At 40.6% G+C, this 23,205-nt stretch overlaps 1 long non-coding RNA gene across 5 annotated transcripts in view; it reads left to right on the plus strand.

The window, feature by feature from the left end:
* The window catches only part of LOC105075445 (uncharacterized), a 23,484-nt gene extending 3,194 nt beyond the window's left edge, over positions 1-20,290 (plus strand). For 3 of the 5 annotated variants that reach the window (XR_835893.3, XR_006727757.2, XR_012501889.1), the window contains 2 exons: positions 5,545-5,590; positions 6,623-6,994. This is a non-coding gene — a long non-coding RNA (uncharacterized LOC105075445). Of the gene's footprint in view, positions 1-5,544; positions 5,591-6,622; positions 6,995-11,266; positions 13,013-17,853 lie in introns of those variants that run through there. The other 2 variants (XR_012501890.1, XR_006727758.2) reach the window with 2 other exon arrangements.
* The last annotated feature ends 2,915 nt before the right edge of the window (positions 20,291-23,205 follow it).

The raw sequence follows: 23,205 nt of genomic DNA on the forward strand, positions 1-23,205 counted from the left end.
CTGCCTCTCCTGCAGCCAGTTAAACTGTGAGTTCTTAAGGGCTGGGACCATATTTACCTATATTTCTAACTCTCCCCACCCCTACCCATTGCCTCACAGAATGCCTTGCAGATAGCAAGTCCTGGATAAATAGCTGGGGAATTATTTGCATAACATCTTTATGATTATTTTTTAATTTTCCTTTTCATATCTCCTGGTGATAACAAGTTTATCTATATTTCCTTTGTGCTATGTAGTCAAATGTCTAGCTCTAGCTAGGCACCCTGTGGTCATTCTTAAATTTGAAAGAAAACCTTGAGTAGTCCCTTAGCCACTCTTTGATTTGATTTCCCATCTTGTAAATTGGAAGGAAATTATTCCTGTCTTTCACAAGCTCTGAAAAGCAGTTTGAGACCCTAAACTATGGAAAGACTGAAAAGATTGGCAGAAAAGATCTGAAGGAGGAAAGGAGGGAAGTGCTTACTCTTGCCTGAAATCTATTCCTTTGCCTCAAGGGTCACCTCCTCCAGGAAGCTTTCTCTGACCTTCCTAGGGCCCCTCCTTGGGGCTCCTTAAACCATTGCTAACGACCTGTTTACTACTGCTCTTAAAGGCAAGGGCCATGGGGTTTGTTCTTTACTGGGTGCAGGGATTGACTCCTTAGTAAGAAGTGTTACACAACACTGACTCCTGCTTACACCTGGAAGTTTATAAGCAATAAATCAACTGCACATCTTGGACTACGGATAGACCATCTACATCCTGCAAACACTCAAGGAGAAAGCAAACACGATAATGTAACACAGAGCAAAATACGAGCGAGATACTCTTATCCCAGTTCTTTTACACGCAGCACAGCTGCCCAGATTCCTTAGTGTATAAACCCACGGTTTGTTTTGTGCAAAGACAAAATACATTTTGTTTTTGTTACTGTTAGAATTGAAAAGCTTAAATATTTTTTTAAAAATGTGCAAAGAGAAAAGCTCTGATTGTAGCATCCTAGAGGGGAGTCACTGGAACTTGCGCCTGCTTTCATGCTTGGCAGCATCCTCTAAGTGACCAAAGGCCTGCCCTCGGTCCCCAGAGCCCTCTGGTCTCTGCTTCCCAGGCTCTCAGGAAGCCAGGCAGGAACAGTAGAGTAAAGCCTCCAGTTCAAGATCATTAAGCACATCCTGCAGTTCCTCTGACCGTTCTGGGGCGTGTGGCTGCCCCTCCCCCACCTCCAGATTTTTGTCTTCTCCTCCACGTCATTGCCTGGCTGGCCAGACTGCAGAGAGTGGATTGGCAGCTCTGTCTGAGGTTGGCCTGGTGCTCTTGCTTAAAATAAATTCATTTGCTTCACGGGTCACCTCTTTCTTTGAGGTGGCAGACAGCTTGGTGTCAGGGACTGCACCCGAATGACCCAGCCACCCTACGCCATATGAACTCCAACAGCAGAGATGGGTGTGTGTACAAAGAACCTTCTTTACCAAATATTCAGATGAACTGAGTGCTCAGTCTGCATGGAGGGTGAAGGGGGTGGTCACTCTAGGTGCCAAGAAGGATAAGAGGAACAGGCATAGGTGATATGGCCCAGAAGCATCTTAAGAGTTAGCCCAGTGGCCACATACATCCTGGAGAGAATGTTACATAGCACCTGGCATTTAGTTGGCGCTGAATGTGTGTGTGCTTAAAAGTGCTAGTTGAAGCTAGTCTAACTTTGAGAGTTGGAAGGACTCTGAAATTATCTAGTGCAATCTCCCACTCAGAAATCGAATTCTATTTACAGCATCCCTGCAGGTAGCCACTCAGCCTCAGCTTCAGCCTGCTCAGGTCTGGAGTCAGAAGAAGCTTGTCTAAGCTGTGAAACCTATGAAAAACTGAGCCTCAGTCTTCTCCTCTCTAAAATGGGAAGAAGAATACCTCTCTTACTGAGAGAAAGTGTAGACAGAGTGTATAACAGAGGAGCTGGTACATCAGTTTCTAAATAAGTTATTATTACTATTACTATTACAATCAACGACATCACAAACTGATCTGGTCAGGTACACTAGGACAGTAGCTAGTGAAATCAAGATCCCCCTAAAATCCAGTCCCCCTTCTGAGTTTAACCACTCTATCCAAAATTTTATTCCCTGTCTTGTCCCTTCTGACCTCAATCCTGGGCTAACTGAACACTAACACTTAGAGTCAGAGGACTAACCTTGCTGTTGTAGATAACATCGCTAACGTACAGAGTCAAGCTGTTTCTCCAGGGCAAGGTGAGGTAACAGACCCCTGGGTCATGGACCATCAGACCAGAGACTCGTAAACTTTAGGCATCCTGACTCCCAGAATTATGGTTAAGAAATGTCACAAGATGATGATTAATTCCAGTTTCCTTTTCTTCCCGTTTAACAACTCATGACTCAAAGAGTAAGTGGGACTGGATTGGATGCTTCTCTCCCTCTCCCTTGCTTGGAGTTCTGCAATAAAGCCTTACTTTGCTGCAAACACCTGTTGTCAGAGTTTGGCTTTCTGTGTGTCTGGCACATGAGCCTTTTTGCTAGGTTACGATTTGGCGACCATGAAGGGACTTCTCAAGTTCCCCTGAAGTTTGTGCCAGTGGCCTGCTGGCTCTTTATCAGTGAGGAACTTCCCTGAGCAGATCCAGCAGCTGCCCTGACTCTTTTGGCCTGGGGATCAATCTGAAGAATTCCCTTTTTGACCAAATATTAGCAACCCTAGGCAATATTCCAGGCTTGCAGTAAAGGGATGGTTTTTGGATTGGAAGACATCTATTGGTAAGCAACCAGTATGACGGTGTGAGCCAAGGACTTTTTTATGTTTGTATATTGATGTCCTCCTAGACACCCATTCCATTGCCAAGTATTGGGGGAGGGTTTGGGTTTGATAAAAGTAAGAGCCTAAGGTTGCTTTTGGAATTGGTTTGACTTTTGTCTCTCTGTGTGTGTGTGTGTGTGTGAGAGAGAGAGAGTGTGTATGTTTGTGCTAAAAAAGGTGCAGTATGTTAATTGGCAGACATGGGAAACAAAAGTTCAGTTTCTAAAAATAGCCTTTTAGGCTACATCTCCTGCAAAATCAGACCACATTTAGCTATGGTTCCATGACTAAAGCAAAAATTACTTATTTATATTATATATATATGTGTGTGTGTGTGTGTGTGTGTGTGTGTGTAATTCCACGTGGCCACAATGTTCTTTACACTCTGGGGAAAAATGCCTAAAATGGAACTCATTTGATATCCCCAAACTGGGCTGCCAACTTAATAAAACACCTTTTCAGAATTCTTACCCTCAGGAAACAAGTCCTTCTGAGAGGAACCTGCTTTCCTCTCCCTGTGCCTTTGAGATGTAAACATTCCACCAGGGCTCTCGGGAGCTTTTATGTCACTCTTGTCTAGACCGTGTCCAATTCCTGAGACTGAGGGAATAAAGGGAAAGGAGGCCTTTTTAAACTTAATCTATTCCAACTCTTATTTGTAAACTAGTGAGTTTTACATTGTAATACCTGATACACGGCAAGTTTTAAAATAAAGCTATGAGTTCTCTGGTTGTGTCTGTGTGTACATTACAAATATGTGTCTTTACCTTTGGATGATATTATCAAAATTAATTTGTAAATGAGCTCTATTTAATTGGCTTAAAGAAAATTAAGCACTTATATAAATTCTCAGAAATATAAAAGAAACTAACCCAAATTTCATGTTCATGTGATCTGCAAAATATTCACCATTACATTAATATCTGGTATTGAAGTTAGTTTAAGCTTGTTGGTTTAATTCATATAGACATGTCTTTAGAGTCATCAACATTAAGTATAATACTTTTATTGTACCTAAGTTTACTGAAAGTCAAATAAGATCTTATCTTTCTTTCTGTTTTTTTTTTTTTTTTATTGAGGTCTAATTTACAATATAATGTAAGTTTCAGGTTTACCACATAGTGATTAACAGTTTTAAGGGTTATACTCCACTTATAGTTATTATAAAATATTGGCTATATTCCCTGTATTGTACAACATGTCCTTGTAGCTTATTTATTTTATACATAGTACTTTGTACTTCTTAACTCCTTACCCCTATCTTGCTACTCCCCCCTTCCCTCTCCCCAGTGGTAATCAGTAGTTTGTTCTCTGTATCTGTGAGGAGTTTTATTATTTCTGTTACAAAAATTTGTCAGCAAGAAAAATAACTTGGTAGGATGAACTTTTTATAAGTAAATTAAATGTCAATGAAATGAGAGCTTTCAGGTAAACTCTTTAGGAATAATTCTGTTTTAGGAATATCTACTTAAAAATAATCTCTCCAGATTTTTGGTAACTTGAAACTTTAGAGTTTTGCTAAATTAAGTTACATGAAGGAAGTTTATTAAACATCTAGGTCATTCCCAAATAAAATAAGATACTAGAACATTAATTACTGGATGTAGGCTTCCATTTACAGGAAAACTAAAAATATTTAGGACCATTAATAAATATTTTTGGGGCCACACTGAGACATTTTCTGTAAGAAAGCATGTATTTTTTTGAAACCATAAACTGTATTTATAAGTTTGCCAGTCTACAGAATGGTAATGTAAAGACAGTTCATTATTGCTTACTTTTTAATTTTCACTAGAAACAAAGGTTTTTAAAGGTTAAGAATTCTAATCAATATATGTAATTAAAATGACTAAAAATTAATAAGGGAAACATCTTTGTATGCAAGGAAAAAGAAAGTATAAGTAATGGAAATGCATTTTGTTAGGGAAAATAAAGTAATGTTGTCCTAAAGCTGATTATTTCTAAATGAGAAAGAAAATAAGAGACAAATTAATATGGATGGAGAAAGTTGTAGAAGGTTTATGAGAAAAAAAGAGTCTATAGAAGGGAATTCTATATGTGGTCAGGACTGACTAAGATTAGAATACATTTAATTGATTAAATGAATTTTAATATTAAAGATAAGGTGGTGTACAAACAGAATTTGTTTCCCCTATGTTAAGAGGACAAAGTTTTCTTAGAATACTGAGCTATTTTTGATAACAGACTGTAAATTTCTTTACCTTTTAGGTGATCTGTTGTAGCTTTCTCTATTTGCCTTTGAAATCTTTTCTATCACGTTGGTTAAGTGAGTAAGTGTTGTTTCACAGTGATCCATGATTCTACTTGACCAAATGTTTTAAACTTTTTAAATATTTTTGACAGACTTCCCAAATATAAAATTCTAATTGAAGTTCCTTTGACTTTCAGCTAACTTTGGGATGATTCAGAAGACCCCTGAGACATCTCAGAGAGAGAGAGATGTTAAACTAATTTGGGACTATTTAGTATGTTAAGTTATAAGAGAAACATTGTCAAATGAGTGGTGATAAACCTTCTTAGGTTATATTGTATAGGTAAAATGTCATTAATATAAATGTTCTAGAAATTATATGAAATTTCTAAGATTTGAATATATCTGGTATAATATTGTATTATTTTAATATTGTCACAAAAATAATCAAATTTCTTTGTTAATTGCAATTTAATCAGATCTTTAAACGTGACTTTTTAAGTCTTTTGTCATTCATGGACAGTTACTGTTTTACTTTAATGCTTTTGCAGAAGTGCTTCATCTTCAAGAAGATTCATCGAAAGGACTTTTTGACAAGTAAGTACAGATTGCTGATAACTTTCAGATCATACCACTGAACTGGGTAAGACATTAAAGAATTCTAATAGAAAACCTGATGTCTTCATAAAACTATTACCAAAAGGATTAGTTACACAGGGCTGAGTGATCTGATGAATATGGTTATAATTTTTTATGTTTTTGGTCAGAAATGTTGCTGGCTTTTAATCTGTGTTTTCCAGAGATAAGGAAACCTTTCCCCTAAACTAATTATGACTTACCGCAATTTGGTAAGTTACAACTTTGTAAGCAGAATTGAATCATTTTATCTTTTCTCTCTGCCTGATTGCTCTAGAAACTGGAAACTCTTAGATTCCCAACAGCTTTATCGGGTGAATGAGGAAGACCACTTCCTGACTGGTACAGGAATCTCAAGATATCTTAGGGAACTTGAGAAGGGCAGAATTCACCCATACCTCTAGATATCGCAGGTAGAATCTGATGGCAAGCCCTTGGCATGGATTTCCTGGCCTTGAGAGGCTTTTTTGAAAGTTTAATCTGAGATTCCTTATGAAAAATTCTAGCACAGGTAATTTAAAAGAGTCTATGTGATCAATTACATGTATGCAAATAATCAGGTCCATTTTGAAACCAGACTTATGTTGCAAACAACTTAGTCTTAATTTGACTATGTTTGGTAGAAATGAGGATACTTTTAAAGAAAAAGATTATGTTTCAGTGTATATTAAATTCTAGTTTTGTTAATTGAGGTCTGTGTTTACTGCCTCGGATTCACTTCCCAGATAGCTCCTTACTGGTATGTGACGTATTTGTGAAGTTTTACTGAATTATTAAAAGGGCACTGTAAGCTTGTTTCTGAATCTTATCACAGAAATCTATCTTTGGATGACGATCAGCTGCCCCATGACCTGCAACCAGGAGATTATGCAGATGGGAAAGGGCTATCTCCAACCAAGAAAAAAGATTCCTTAATAGGTAGTCTTAAGTAGCTCAAACTCAATAAAACCAAAGGGAATTGACTCTTCCCTTCATATTTTCCATTTACGAAAGGCCTCTGCCCTGGACAGGTCTATAGAATGGACTGATGACCCCAAATGACATCAGCACAAGAAGATGACAACAGCAGTGGTGGACAGCTGGCCCAAGAATCCAGATCAGGCCTGTAAGACCCATCCTACTAGTTCAATTCAACTGTTACCCAAATGTTATATTTCTATCAAAATTGAAAGTTATTCTTTTACTTCTAATGATACTGTTGCCCCCAGTGTTCAGGACAGGAAGAAAATGCTTTAGTGAAGTTGTCACAGAGGATGACTACTCATGACATACCTCACTGCTTGCTTTAAGTCTCCTGCTGAAAGCACATGTACAATGTTTGTGTGACAATTCAGTATAGTTGATAAAATGTATGTTTCCCTACTAGCATACTTCTGAGTTTGTTCCCTGTGTCGGATTAGTTTTGTCTCTAAGTAGATCACTAGGTAAATATATGTAAACAAACAGGAGGCCCAGCACCGAGTGACATCATGGACCTAGCGCAAGCAGCAACCAGCCTGGCATTGAGGGACAAGTTTCTTTTTTTCTTCCTTTTTTTTTTTTAATTGAAGTATAGTCAGTTTACAATGTTGTGTCAATTTCTGGTGTACAACATAATGTTTCAGTCATACATATATATACATACATTCCTTTTCATGTTATTTTCCATTATAGGTTACTGCAAGATATTGAATATAGTTCCCTATGCTCTACAGTGTAAACTTGTTGTTTATTTTATATATAGTAGTTAGTATCTGAAAATCTTGAACTCCCAATTTATCCCTTCCCACCCCAGGTAACCATGTTTGTTTTCTATGGGGACAAGTATTTTTGATAGTCGGTGCTTTCTGTTGAAAGATTTACAAACAAAAGGGGAAATGATAGAAGAAAATTTCACATATTGAGGAATGGAGAAGTCATTCTGGCTTATACGTGATTTAACTTAAACGTTATGCTAACTAGACCTGCCTGTTTTGTGGACTATCAAACATGCATTATACATCTGCTTTAACCATTAAAAAAAAAAAGAATGCATTTTGAAATAAAAAATAGAGTGACACTGGTTCAGGCATCCAAAATAAGGCTGGGTGGCCATTGTGGACATGGTTTCAGACACATTCCTGTATTACTGAGAATTTAAATTTTCTGAACTATATCAGACTCAAGGACATCACCAACCATTCTCAAAAAAAGTATCTGCTAGCAGCTGCCAACTGCAACCTTGTGGTCTCAAGGTCTCTTCTTATAACTATTAAATTTCTCTCTTACTTTGGGAATAGTGACAAATGAGACAGCTCAAGTCACAGCCTCCCAGCAGAAGGCACTAGGTTCTTAAGCCAGAATAGCACTAGACAATGAAAATTGCTTTTGGTTAGATTTTAGCAGAAAAATTCCTGTGTGTAGTGGCCAATAGCTCCTATTATTTGTGTATTAATACCACATCTGAAGCTAAAACCTACTTAGATAAAATTAGGCAGCTGGCTACAAGAATTCCCCCGAGAAGTGCCAGGTCCAGGCTGGCTTTCAGGCTTATTTTTCTGAATGCTTCAGGGAGTGAGATCTATTTCCCAATGTCTGTTAAAGTTTGAGTTGTCACTCTTCCTCCTAGTTCTAATTGAGCACTTGGGTATAAAATGTGCTATAAACTCTTGCACCAAAGCAGGTGGACCAAGGGACTAAGAATTTAATCATGCTACACTTGGATCCAAAACCTGGAATTCAGGAGTATGTCCACCTTGAGGTACAGTGTTTCCATGTCCCACGCTGAGGCAGGACTACGCCCCCTTTCAGCAGGAAGTAACCAGAGCCGTCATTGCCTGGTTCACTCAAAGATTTGGGGAAAGTTAAAACAGGAGTGGGGATTGAAACCGAGTCCCCTAAAACCAAGTTCCCCTGCTGAATTTATGATTAACCTCTCTTCAAAAGTTTATTCCCTGTCCTATCCCTTCTGACCTCAATCCTGTGCTAACGAACACTGATCACCCAGAGTCAGGACTAAAATTGCTGTTGCTGATAACATCATTAATGTACAGAGTCAGGTTATTTCTCCAGCGCAACAGACCCCTGGGTCATGGGCCACCAGACCAGAGACTGGTAAACCTTAGGCGTCCTGACTCCCCAAATTATGATTAAGAAATGTCACAAGATGATGACTAACCCCAGCTTCTTTTTCTTCCCCTTTAACAACCCATAACTCAAAGATTAAGTGGGAGTGGATGGGAGGTTCGTCTCCCACTTCCTGGCCTGGGGCCCTGCAATAAACACTTTCTTTGCTGCAAACACCTGCTGTCAGAGTTTGGCTTTCTGCCCAACAGACACACAAGCCCTTTTGTTCAGTTACACCAGCAAAATGTGTCCCTGCACCAGCAGCAGCAGCATGGCCTGGGAACTTTTAGAAATGCAGATTCTTGGTCTTGTCCCAGACCTGCTGAATCAGCAAGTCTGGGGGTGCGTCTCAGTAATCTGTTTTAACAAGCACTTCAGGGGGTTCAGATGCAGCTGCTGTGTGAGAATCACTACTCCAGAGCCACAAAGGAAAAGTCTGACTCCCATTCTACAGAGAGCCTTTCACTGTTTGAAGACATTCCTCTTGTTCTTCCTGAGTTTTGTTGTTCTCAGTGTGCTCTCTGCTTCCTTCAGTCATTCCTCATTTACCGTGTATTCCAGACCCCTTGCCATCCTTATCTCCCCATCACATCATGCTCTGATTGTCAGTTGCCCTCTTAAAAGGGGGGGCTCCCAGCACTATGCCCAGGGGTCCCAAGTGTCTAAGCAGCACACAGTGCAATGAGGTTTGCTGGCCTCGTCTTCTCTAGAAACTTTGACAGCTACTCATTGAATGCTTACTCTGTGCCAAGAAATGATATACAGTAACTTTTTGTTTACTTTCTTATTGAGGTTAAACTTACATCCAGTAAAGTGCACAAGTCTCAAGTGAACACGTTGAATTTTTACGTGTTTTTACATACCCAGCTGGCACCACCGAGATCAAGATGTAGAAAACTTCTAGCACCCATCCCAGAAACAGTAGGGTTCTTGTTCAGTGTCATGTCTATGAGAGCAGTAGTTCATTATTCTTCGTTGCTGGGTAAGAGTCCTTTATATGCATACACCCCAATTTATTTATCCCATCTACTATTGATAAACATTCTGGTTGTGTCCAGTTTGGAGCCATTATCAATAAAGCTCCTGTGAACATTCATGTCATTGTCTTTTGGTGGACATAAGCTCTCGTTCTACTGAGATTACACTTGGAAGTGAAACTGATAGATCGTGGGACTGATTTAGCTTTAGTAGACGCTGCCAGTCCCCCAAAGTGATTGTACTATTGTACACACCTACTTGAGTTCCAGTTGTTCCACATCCTTGTCAACACTTGGCATTGCCAGCCTTGTCAATTTTAGTCATCATGTTGGGAGTACATGAGTATCTCAGTGGTTTAATTTGCATTTCCCTCATAACAAATACTATTCAGCATCTTATATGCTTGCTGGCCACTTGCATATCCTCTTTTGTGAAACGCCCCTTCAAGTCTTCTGCCTACTTTAAAAATTGGATTGTCTGTTTTAAAAATGTATTTTGGAGTTCTCTGTATATTCTGGATATGAGTCCTTTCCCAGTTACATGAATTATAAATACCTGCTTCTTGTCTGTATCTTTAATCTTCACAATGATCCTGATATGAATGCCAATGATAGGCATTATTATCTTGATTTTGTGGATAAGAAAACTGAGGCTCAGGGATGCACAGTAACTTGCCCAAAGTCACACAGCTAATAACTATCGAAGCTGAATGCTGAGCTCAGGTCTCCTGACTTCAAAGTCTGGATCCTTCCCATGACACCTTCTGCCTCTCACATTCATCTCCTACTTACACACCTAAGACCTGTGCTCGAGCTTATAGCTGTTACCATCTTCCTCCACAGGGACCACTATTGAATCAAGTCTTCCTGTCTCGTCTATGAGAAGCTGATGTATTGAATCCAAGTATAAACCTTGCTATATATAGAATAATGGGAAGAATCCACATGATATCACTCATATGTGGAATCTAAAATAAATAAATTAATTAAAAAGAGGACACTAACGAGCTCATCTACAAAACAGAAACAGACTTGCAGATATAGTAAACAATTTCATGGTTACCAGGGGAAAGGGGGTAGGAAGGGATAAATCTGGGAGCTTGAGATTTGCAAATGCTAAACTCTCTCTGTAAAAATAGATAAAAAAACAAATTTCTTCTGTATAGCACAGAGAACTATATTCAATATCTTGTAATAACCTTTAATGAAAAAGAATATGAAAACAAATATATGCATGTATATGCATGACTGGGACACTGTGCTGTGCACCAGAAAATGACACATTGTAACTGACTAGGCTTCAACTAAAAAAAAAAAAAAAAGAATCTGGACCTGGGCGCGGAACAGACCTGGACTAGGGTCTGGCCTCACATTTGGCTGTGTCTGCTCAGGCTTGACATTATGAGAAAGAGAATTTCAACTGTAAAATGTCAAGTTCTTCCAGAGCAGTGGTGAGGTGAAATGAAGCACGTGCCAGGCCTCTGTTTGGACACCCTGTGGTGCTGCTCATGCTTGTTTGCCTTCCCCTGTTCTCGAGTCTCGTTTAGTTTTGATTTGGGTCCCTCTGCCCTGCCAGGTCCCAGTTCAGCCACGCAGCAGAAGGACTACTCCTCCAGTCGTCCGAAGGAAGGATGGCATGTCACATTCGTAATATATGTTTACTAATACAATTGACCCTTGGACAACATGGGTTTGAAATGCGTGAGTCCACTTATACACAGGGCTTTTTTTCAGTAAATACAGTTCTACATGATCCATGGTTGGTAGAATCCTCAGATGCGGAACCTGGGATACGGAGGGCTTTCTGTGGGACTCGAACATCCACAGATTTTGGTATCCATGGTGGGTCTTGAAACCAGTCTCCCATGATACCAAGGGGTGACTGTACTCATCCAGATCATTGAGAAAAACATTGAACACCCTCCTGCCTCCTGATTAACCTTTCCTTCGGGGCTCAGATGAGCTATTCATTCTCCTGGGGGCTCCCCACCCACTCAGAGCTACCTCAGGTGCCTGCCTTGTGTTCCCTCCATCTCCTCACTTACCACTCTTTCTTGTGGTCACTAGCTGGGGTGTCCATAATGTGAGTCAACTTGCAACAACTTGGGGGTGGAGGTTGGGTCACACATTAATCCTTTTATCTCAAGGGCGCAGTACAGCACCTGCCTGGCACAAAGCAGGCCTTCAGAAAATACGAACTCTGCAAATATGTGTTTAACTACCACAACCTTGAACATATGAAAAACTGAGGCAAGAAATAATATTCAGAGAGGATTTCATGAGTGATGTACAATTCATCTATTTAATCAGTAGTTCTCAGACTTGGCTATACAGATTCTGCTTGACTTATGATGGAGTTTCGTCCCCATAATCCCATTGTAATTTGAAAACATCATAAATTAAAAATGCATTTTATGCACTTAACCTACTGAACATCATAGCTTAGGTTAGCCTACCTTAAACGTGTTCAGAATATTTACATTAGTCTATAGCTGGGCAAAATCATCTAACGCAAATTCTCTCTCATAATAAAGTGTTAAATATCTCATGTAATTGATTGAATGTTGTACCAAAAGTGAAAAACAGGATGATTGTTTGGGTAGAGAATGGTTGTAAGTGTACTTGTTGTTTATGCCTGTGGCTGACTGGGAGCTTGGGCTCACTGCCACTGCCCAGCATCCCGGAGAGTATTGTACTGTATCTCGATAGCCCAGGAAAAGATCAAAATTGAAAATTCCAAATATGAGGGGGAGGGTATAGCTTAAGTGGTAGAGTGCATGCTTAACATGAAAGCTAAAAGTCCTGGGTTCAATCCCCGGTATCTTCTCTAAAAATAAATAAACCTGAGGGGAAGGTACAGAGATTTCCCATATACCCCCTGGCCCCACACATACATGATCCACCCCTGTTATCAGCATCCCTCATCAGAGTGCATATTTGCTATGACTGATGACCTATGTTGACATGTCACGTCATAAGTCTCCCAGTGTCCATAGCTGACACTATGGTTAACTGTTGGTTATTCACCCCTCCCCTTATATTTCTTTCTTTTTGTTTAAACATTCAAGTTAATAAATGATTTTGTTAAAGAGATTTACACTACCTCTTGGAACTAGACACAGTTCTGTATGTGTTCCCTTTGTTGCATGACAATATTCAAGACAGCTTTGTAAATAGGCAGAGACAAGTTTTTAAAATAACATCTAGTCTTTCTAGATGCATAGAGTCTCACAAAGTATAATTTTGTAAATAATTCATTGTAAAATTTCGTGGTTTCTTTGTTTTCCTCAAATGTTAGCAATGAAATTCATATGGTTCTAGATTTCTTGAGCTAATCATAGTTGGGATCTGTTTATTGAGTTGCTACTGGAAAGCAAAAGGTAAAAAGGTATTTCCTCATTTAAAATAAAGTTTTACATTTAAAAAAATTAAAAAAAATAATAAATAAAAATAAATAAACCTAATTACTTCCCCCCGCCAAAAGAAAAAATTCCAAATTTGGTTCCCACTGAATGCATATCGCTTTCACACCATTGTAAAGTCAAAGTATCAGAAGTTGAAACATCATAAGCTGGGGATCATATGTATGTTAGAATCACCTGGAAGCTCAAAAAAGTCAGACTTTCTGGTTTATGGAGTCTTGTGTTTGTATTTTGCAAAAGCTCCCTGGAGCTTCCTAATGCACAGCCAAGGCTGGAAACAACTGCCCCAGACAATGAACATTTTATCAACAGGAACTGCTTGCATATCTTACACCATTTAGGCCCCTCATTAAAGTGTCTTTATTGACTCATCCTTGGGTTTCATGCTTAGTTTGAGCAACTCTAAGATACATGACTGGAGTTATGGTAGGGATGTTGCCAATGACCCCTGAAGTGGGTAAGAAGACACACAGGAGCGATTTCTATTGGCATCTGCACCAGGAAAAGCTGTGATTCTCCTGATGAACCAGTTCATGTTTATCTTACGGGTGCTGGAAATCATTTAATGAACACTGTTTTCCAAGCTTGTACTAGCTGCCAGAATGCTCCTGGTCAGAGTCGTGATCCACCTTTATCACCTGGATAGCATTTTATGGTACATGTGTTGTGCCCTGACCTGATTCCTCTTTATTTTCTGTCCTTTTCTCTCCACCCTCCTTTCCTCATTTTTTCCCATAATGCTTTTCAATCAATATAATTCACACACTATAAAACTTCCTCTTCTAAAGTGTACAATTTGGTGGTTTTTAGTGTATTCACATCACCACTACATAATTCCAGAACATTTTCATCATCCCCAGAAGAGACTCTTTGCCCATTAACAGTCACTCCTCATTCCTGCCCTCCCCTTTGGCAACCAACAGTCTACTTTCTGCCTAAGGATTTGCCTATTCTGGAGATTTCATATAAACAGGATCATATAATTACGTGGCCCTTTATTTCCAGCTTCATTTATTTAGCATAATATTTTCAAGTTTCCCTCATGTTGTAGTACGTATCAATACTTTATTCACTTTTTAATGACTGAGTAATATTCCATTGCATAGATGTACCACCATTTTGTTTTTCCATGCACATTTGGGTTTCCAACTTTTGGCTATCATGAATAATGCTGCTACAGACATTCATTTACAAGTTTTTATGTGAACATGTCTCAGTTCCCTTGGGTATATACCTACAAGAGGATTTGCTGAATCATATGGTACCTCTATGTTTAACTTTTTGAGGATCTTTTCTCATTAAAAACCTTTTTTTTTTTTTTTTTTTTTTTTATCTTATGTATTGTCTGTGTCTTTGCCAGCTGCTACAAATTCTTCTTTTTGGAAGGAGGCAGAGTATAAATAAATAAATAAATCACAAAGCACTCCCAAGCCATCTGTTTTAATAATCTGTGCTAGAATTTTGCCAAGATTCTATATCAAGCCATTTGGTCTATAGTTTCCAGAAATACCTTCTGTCTCTTTGTGAAAATCAGAACATTTTTTTATCTTCAACGTTCTCATCATTTATCCAGGTTGTTTTTCAGTCCTACATGCAAGGTATTTCATGACTCTGTGTCTAATTCATCTGACTCTGGTCCCAGAATTCATTTGCAGCCACGTAAGCTCTCATCTATCTTGTGATGTACTTAAATTTTCATATCCAAGGAATTCATGTACATGGTTAAAAATAAAGTAGAACAGAAGAGCCGACAATGAACAGTCCCACCCTCATTTCTTCTCCCTCTAGTCCTGCTCCTTGAGGCAACTGCTTCTAAGTCTTTTAGCTCTTTATTCTGGGAGTGATTTCTGTATCTTTAAATAATGTGCTTATGCTGCTGTTTCTGTATTTCTCAATTTTAAATATCCTTTATTGATTTATAACTATGAAAGATGAGGATTTAATTCATATAGATCATCCAACCAACCTCCCCCACCCTACTCCCAATATGGTTATACTGCAGTTTTTATTTAGTTCCTCTAAATAAAATAAAAATAAATCTGTTGATTACCCATGTTGCTTTAAGTAACATTTATGTTTTTATTTCTCATTCCATCAGCTATTGATAGTAGTTTTGACTCACTGTTTTGTAGGATATGGTTATCACTCCTACCTCTCCCTTTTGGCTCCCCTTCCCAGCTTCTGTCTTCTGAACATTTACTTTATATTTTTATTTTATATTATATTATATTTATATTATTATTATATTATATATTATATTTAAATTATATTAAATTTTATTTTTATTTTATCCTTTTTAAAAAATTTGTTGAGGGGGCAATAATTAGGCTCATTTATTATTTTTTAATGGAGGTATTAGGGATTGTGCATGCTAGGCATGCACTCTACAACTGAGCTATACCCTCCCATCTTGAACACTTATTTTAAATGCTCAGTGTCGATGATCTGTATATTTTAATTTTCTAACCATAATTAAATCTTCTGTGCTTGGCCTATTAGTTGGTTCTAGAAGGTCAAAACCAATAAATAATGCTTTTATTTATAACAATGTAAATATTACTTATTACAGAGCCAGCAACATCCTATAATTATGTTTCTTTTATCTAGTTTCAGACTGCCTTTCTGCTTCCCCTCCCCCTTCTCTTCTTCTCTTTACTGGCCATGATCATTTCCTCAAGTTTGTTTCCAACTTTTCAGCTTATCGAGTATTCTATTTCTGAGATCCCTCTTTTTCTAAAGGACCTCTCACACAGAGCCCTCTCTCTCTTTCTTTTTTTCAAAAATTGAAGTGTCGTCAGTGACAATGCATCAGTTTCTGGTGTGCAGCACAATGTCCCAGCCATGCATATGCATACATATATTCGTTTTCATATTCTTTTTCATTAAAGGTTATTACAAGATATTGAATATTGTTCCCTGCGCTACTCTCTTATGCTCTGATTTGGGCGTGTTGCTTTTCTGTTACACAGCTGTTGGCTGGGGATGTCTTCTTTTCACTGATGCCCTAGGCTGGCCCCACTGTTTTCTCCTTTCCTTCCTTCCTCCCTTCCTTCCTTCCTTCCCTCCATCCTTTCTCCCTCCCTTTGTATGTATGTATGTATGTATGTATGTATGTATGTATGTATGTATGTATGCATGTATGTATGTCTTTTAATGGAGGTACTGGGGATTGAACCTAGGACCTTCTGCCTGCTAGGCACGAGCTCCACTATGGAGTTACACCCCTCCCTCCCTTTTTTGTCTTTGCCTTTGTTTGTTTTTTTGGTCTAGGCTATCATTTTGCTGCGCCACATCTCAGGTAATTTCTTAAGAAGGGGTATGTGATATGTCATAGACTCCCCAAGTCCCTAGCTTCTCAAAGTGTTATAGCTCCACTCTCACACTTGAATGATAATTTGGATGGATATAGATTTCTTCACTGAAAATTGCTTTTTTCACAGAATGTTGAGGGCACCATTCTAGCCTTTGCTCATGAAAGCCCTGAGGCCAGTCTGCAAACTTTTCTGTTCCACTAGGGAAGTTTTTAGGATCTTGTCTTTATCATTGCTATTCTAAAATTTCACCTTGATGGTGCTCATATGTGGGTGCCTTATTCACTCGTTGTGCTGGAATCTTGGCATCCCCTGTACAAGCCGTCCTTCAGCTTTGGCGAATTATTTTGTTTTCTTATTTGAGAATTTCTTCCCTTCTGTTTTATCTTTTTTTTTCCTGGATATTTCTCTTATCCAGACATTAGGCAAATTTCTAATTCTCTTACCTCCCAACACGTTCTACTGAAATTTTAATTTCCATAATCCTATTTTAATTTCCAGTAGCTCACACTTATTTTCTGGCCCCCCTTTCACAGCATCCTGTACTTATTTCTATTCTCCCTCATTACCTATTCATTTTTGAAAACTCCTTCGGTCTTCTATTTCCTACATTATTTCTCTTTATTATGAAGCATCCTCCCCACCCCCATTTATCTTTATCTTTTTTTTTTAATGCCAGAGGCTTTTTTTCAAATGTCTGATGTTCTATGTCTTTTCATATTTAAGAGCAAGGCTGGGCTGGTCAGGTGGCAGATTTCTTTTCATTTGGGCAGTAAGCCTGCCTCACGTGGGGGTTCCAAGTAAAAGAGGCAGAAGTCCCTTCTTTGGGGCCACTGAATTGAACCCTCTGACGGGATGGATCCCTGGCTGCCCCGTGTGTTGCTTGGGAGTTGACTGCTCCAGGTACCGTTGGTCAATCCTCACTTCAGCTGTGGCTGTGTCTCCTGCCTCCTCTGCACTGTCCAACCTCATATCATCTCGGGATAATGGGATAATATGCGGCTGTCTCAGCTGCATCCTCCCGAGTCACTGTGCTCCACCCGCTTCATCAGTGGCCGCTCTTTTCTCCATTTCTCAGCTCCTGTATTTTGCCGAGAATGTTTATCTGCTAGTGGCCTCCCTCCTGGTCTCTTTGCCATTGAGAGAGTAAATTTTTCCTCATTACTTTATAATCATTTTAGTGGGATCACAGAAAGGGAAGTGGCAAACCCAGGTGGCCAGTAACCTACCTTTAAAGGGAAATCTTCAGTTCCCTCTTAATGTGTCTGTTTTACCTTTTGCAGAGTGTAGGTCATTTTCCTTGATATGGGAATGAAGCAAAGTAAGAATTTTACCATTATAATCAATATCTCTACACTGTGGGAAACAGGGTTCCAGGGGTCTCCCCCTTTTCTGTTTGGCTGCTTTTGTTTTACCTCTTTTTCTTTCAGATGCCGTTTCCACACCTCTCCAGTCACCCTGTCAGAGACCTCTGCACCCTCACATCCAAATGCCAATTTTTTTTTAAACTGCAGTATAGTCAGTTACAATGTGTCAATTTCTGGTGTAACGCATAATGTCCCAGTCATGCATAGATATGAATATATTCATTTTCATATTTTTAATTAAAGGCTATTACAAGACATTGAACATAGTTCCCTGTGCTATATAGAGGAAAAATTTTTACCTATTTTTATATATAGTGGTTAACATTTGCAAATCTTGAACTCCCAAATTTATCCCTTCCCATACCCTTTCCTCGGTAACCATAAGATTTTTTTTACTATGTCTGAGAGACTGTTTCTTTTGTAAATAAATTCATTAGTGTTCTCTTTTTTCTTTTCTTTCTTTTTAAGATTCCACTTATGAATGATATCATATGGTATTTTTCTTTCTCTTTTGGGCTTACTTCACTTAGAATGACAATCTCTAGGTCCATCCACGTTGCTGCAAATGGCATTATTTTATTCTTTTTTATCACTGAGTAGTATTCCATTGTATAAATATAACACAACTTCTTTATCCAGTCATCTATTGATGGACATTTAGGTCGTTTCCATGTTTTGGCTATGGTACATAGTGCTCTTATGAACATTGGGGTATATGTATCTTTTCGAATTAGCGTTCCCTCTGGATGTATGCCCAGGGGTAGGATTGCTGGATCATGGTAAGTCTATTTTTAGTTTTTTGAGGAATCTCCATACTGCTTTCAATAATGGCTGCACCAAACGACATTTCCACCAACAGTGTGGGAGGGTTCCCTTTTCTCCACACCCTCTCTTTATGGTTTGTGGATTTTTAAATTATGGCCATTCTGACTAGTGTGAGGTGATACCTCATTGTAGTTTTGATTTGCATTTCTCTGATAATTAGTGATATTGAGCATTTTTTCATGTGCATATTGGCCACCAAATGCCAATTTGTGTCTCTGTCCTGTCAGTTCTAAGTCCAGCACGTTTTTGAATTCACATCTCCAGATCCTTTGCCAGTGGTCCCGACACACAGCTCAGTTCCAGACGGGTCTCTCCTGTACTATTGCTGCAGCCTCCTAACTGGTCCCTGCCTGCCCACCTCTAATCCAGCCTCCTTACACTCTAAATTCAGACCTGATTTCATCTCTCATTTACATCAAAAGAGGGACATTTTAAAGCAGTTAGTATCGCCTCTACAAAGGGCTGTTTGACGATATCCATCAAAATGGTAACTGTACCTGCCCCTTGACCTGTAATTGCACTTCTTGCAAGTTACCCTGCATGCAGGGGTGTACTTGTACAAGATGACTTATACACAGAGCTGTTCATTGCAGCACTGTTTATAAACACAAACAATCATAGACAACCCAAATGACTATTAGTAGAGTCTTGCTAAATACTTTAGAATACATTCATATGATGGAATATTATATAGCTATAAAAAATGAGAAAAATTTTATGTATTCATAGGAAGTGGTATCTAAGATATATTAATTAAAAACTGAAGGATGCAGAAAAAGTGACTAACACTTGTGTAACATTTGTGTAAATTGGGGACAAAGTAATATGTGTTTATCTTCTTGCCTATGCATAGAATTCCTGGAAGGTTACAACATTTACTGAGTCCAAGGAGGGGAGCTAGATCGTAGTGGATGGGGTGAAAGGGACATTTTCACTATATACCCTCTTGTGCCTTTTGAATTATGGAGCACACAAATGTGTTGTCTATTAAAAATAAATAAAAATTAACCTTTCCCTTTATAGCATCTCAATTTAGTTTTTTTATCCATTAAAATTTGTTTTTAATTTTTCTGATGGGGGGAAGTAATTGGGTTTATTTATTTATTTATTTAAATAGAGGGACTGGGGTTTGAACCCAGGACCTCATGCATGCTAAGCATGTGCTCTACCACTGAGCTGTACCCTCTACCCTACTTGTGTATTTTTAAAAAGCACCTTATTATACTAAATTATTATAAAATAATTTGTAGGTTTATCTATATATTCTCTGAATTCAGAATATGTTCTAATATGAAATATGCATTTTGCTACATTAATAAGCCTATTTATCACATATTGTAGCTATCATACTTGCACTCATTTTAAAGATCTCTTTACAAGAAAGAATCTGAAAGGAAAACATTAAAATGTTACCAGTAGTTATTTCTGGGTAGTTGGCATATCAGCGACTTTAATTTTCTTCTTTATACTTTTTTCTGTTTCTCTGGTTTTTATGCCAAAGGTATATTGTTTCCAATAATCATAAAAAATTATATATGTTCCCCACTCGCCTCTGCCCACAGGATAAAGCTCAGTGCCTTCAATGTACCTGCCGACGTCCCACCTACATGTCCATTGTCACCTGTCATCCTTCCCCCTACCCCCGCCCCCAGCCCGGGAGGGTTTGTGACCTCTGAACAAGGTCCTTTGACTGTTCTCTCCTGTCCTGCAGAAATGTGACCGAGCCTTCAGTGTCCAGCTCAAATGTCCCTCCTCCCAGATAGAATCAGTGGGGCCCTCCTCTGTGCTCAGGTGACCCACTGTCTCGACTGGGGTCCTCATGTGTGTGGCCCTTGTCTTACGAGGCCCTGAAGCTCCAGGTGCAGCCCAGGTGCTGACTCAGCATGAACGCAGGGCAAGTGTGGGCCCGAGGGCTCCCTCGTGCTTCCTCCAGCTTCTGTGAGATGGAGATACTCAGAGAGTGACTGCTGGCGGCAGTGCTTCCTTCACTTTGGTGTCTCCTTCCTGCTTGTGAGTTTCTGGGGTGTGATCTTGGTGCTCTGCTCGACCTGGCTGCAGCCCTTGGTCCCATCCTGGTGGGGCCCTCTGCCTAGTGGCCTTCTTCAGATGGAGCTGCATCTTCCAAGCCAGTGATGGGCACGGATCAACCCCCAGTGGTCCCGCCTGATGGGAAAGGACTCTCCCAGGGTGGCTGGTCTGCCTGAGGGAGAGGGGACGGGGAAGAGCTGCTTTTCTCATGTTCGTTGGGGAAAGTGGGGCTGGGAGATAAGGTGACGTTTGCCCCAGAGACTTCCAGTCCCCTCCAGAAGCCTTCTGAGTCTTCCTGCCTGCCCTTATCCAGAGGGAAATTGTCCAGAGGCCAGAGAGATTGGAGCAGGAGGAGCGACTGAACAGGCCCCATCATCCATCCCCTTTCTTGGAGGATTTGCGTCTGTTCTTTGCCTTTTTGCAGACACACAGACTGGTACAGGAGAACAAAGCTCTCAGAGAATCCCACTCCTTCCTGGTGTCTCAGAGCGCAGACACCCAGTGATTCACAAGCTGCCCCCACTCCCATCTCACCAAGCCCTGCCCCAGTTCACAGGCACTGAACTTAAAGGACCTGGCAGAGAGGAGCAGATGTCAAATTCCTTTCATGTCCATGTCTGCTTTCCCTTAAGCCCTGGCTTAAGAGATACTAATAGAGACTCTCCCTTAATCCAGCCACTGTCGCTCGCTTCCTCATCCTTATTTCCGAGAAGATTTACCAAGAGGATGAACCCAGCCTGAGAACACGGACACTTGGCGCCGTTCACAGCAACCCTTCTAGATGAGGGCAGCCAGGGCTACGCTTGGACGTGCCAGACACATGGCCCTGGATGGACACAGGCAGTTAACCTATGAAATCCAGACTATTAAAAGTCTCCTCCGGGAGAGGGTTTAGCTTAGTGATAGAGTGTGTGCTGAGCATGCAGGAGGTCCTGGGTTCAACCCATTAAAAAAAAGAGTAGGAAAAAAATCTAAAAAAAAAAAAAAAAAAAAAAAAAAGGCTCCCCCACGTCCCAAATCTTTCCATTAGTAAGCAATAATGACTAATAGTTACTGAATACCTAATATGTGCCAGACGGGTTCTGAGTGCTTTCCCTGTGTTAAAAAAGTGGATACGTTTGTTATGTCTCTGTTTTATATGTAAGGAAACTAAGGCATATACAGGTGAAGCAGGTGGCCTAAGGGCTGTCAATGAATGAATGGTCTAGCCAGGATTTGAACCCTTTGTCTCCAGAGCGTGTGCCCTTGGCCTGAAGGCTATACTGCCAGGGGAGATGCACGCTTCAGGTCCTCCTGTCTGTCTTTCTTGCAGCTGCTTGTAAAGTGCACCTGTTCCGGGGAGGGCTTCCGTTTGCCTAGTCCGCCTGCTGGCTATGAACTGGTTTATCAGATCCTTTTCCCTGGAGGGAGTTGGTACTTGGCCTGATGATGGCCCCTGGGCTTGCTGAGATGGGGAGGGAAAAAAGAGCCTCTAAGGAGGGCATGAGTGTCAAGGAAGAGGGGATAGGGGTCCTTGGAGGCACTCAAGGGAGGTGCGGAGGAGGGTCCTCCAGCTCAACAGAGACAACTCCAGGGAAACAAGACTGAGTAACAGTGAGGGTCGTATGGGAAGCTGACCCCTCAGGGCCCGTGCTTTTGGTGTGATTCTTGGGGTGAAGTTGAGGGTCTTGGGAGTGGACGGACAGGGGAGTGGAGTGATGGAAACAGCCCTTTGCACATGACTTGGGCTTCAGGGTCCTTCAGGCTACAGCCCGACCTCTGACCCTCTGAGGGTGCCCCAGGCCACTCCATCAGGGTCCACAGTCATGATTCTGAATTCTAACCCCCACTGCCCAACCCAGCCCTTGGCTCTCCAACAGAATGAAGTGGGTCTGTGCCGGCTCGACGCTGCTGGGAGCCCTCTGTCGGCATTGCATGAACGTAGAATCAGTTTCCACTGCACACCTGCTGCCGTCCACGCAGTGCCCACTGCGTGCTCATCAGGTCTTCACAGCCATGCAGAGAGGTGGACCAGATTATCCTCATTTGGCCCATGAGGAACTAGGCCGAGGGAGGTTGTCATTTGTCCAGGAGTGCAGACTGGCCTGGCCAGGATTCAAACCCAGAGTTCCACACACTAAGCGTGGCACTCTTTTCACCAGTCCACAGCCGCGCCCCAGGGGTTCCCACCTGGGCTGTAGCCTGGGGGCCCTATCGGGCTCCTTAACCTCAGGAGTTCCTTTCCATCCCAGACCTGCTGGGCACCAGTTCGCAAACCTCTATTTGCTTCCGAATTGTCCGGGGAGCACACTTAAAACAAAACGCAGATTCCTGGAGTTCATCCCCCCAGGGATTCTGGCTAAGAAGGTCTGGGGTCGGGCCCAGGACTCTGCATTCTTAGCAACCTCCCCCAGCCCCAGGTAACCCTGGAGCAGGTGGTTCCTGATGCATCCAGGTCTGAGATACCTGCTTTACTCGCATCAGAGAATCTCAGAGGAGCATCCCATGGCCGTGGTCCATAAACGTCGGATGGGTAAACGAGAGCCCCTTTACTCTGAACTTGTTGCTCAGGCCACACAGAGA

Source organism: Camelus bactrianus, chromosome 23 (assembly GCF_048773025.1).
Source record: "Camelus bactrianus isolate YW-2024 breed Bactrian camel chromosome 23, ASM4877302v1, whole genome shotgun sequence".
NCBI classification, from domain to species: domain Eukaryota; kingdom Metazoa; phylum Chordata; class Mammalia; order Artiodactyla; family Camelidae; genus Camelus; species Camelus bactrianus.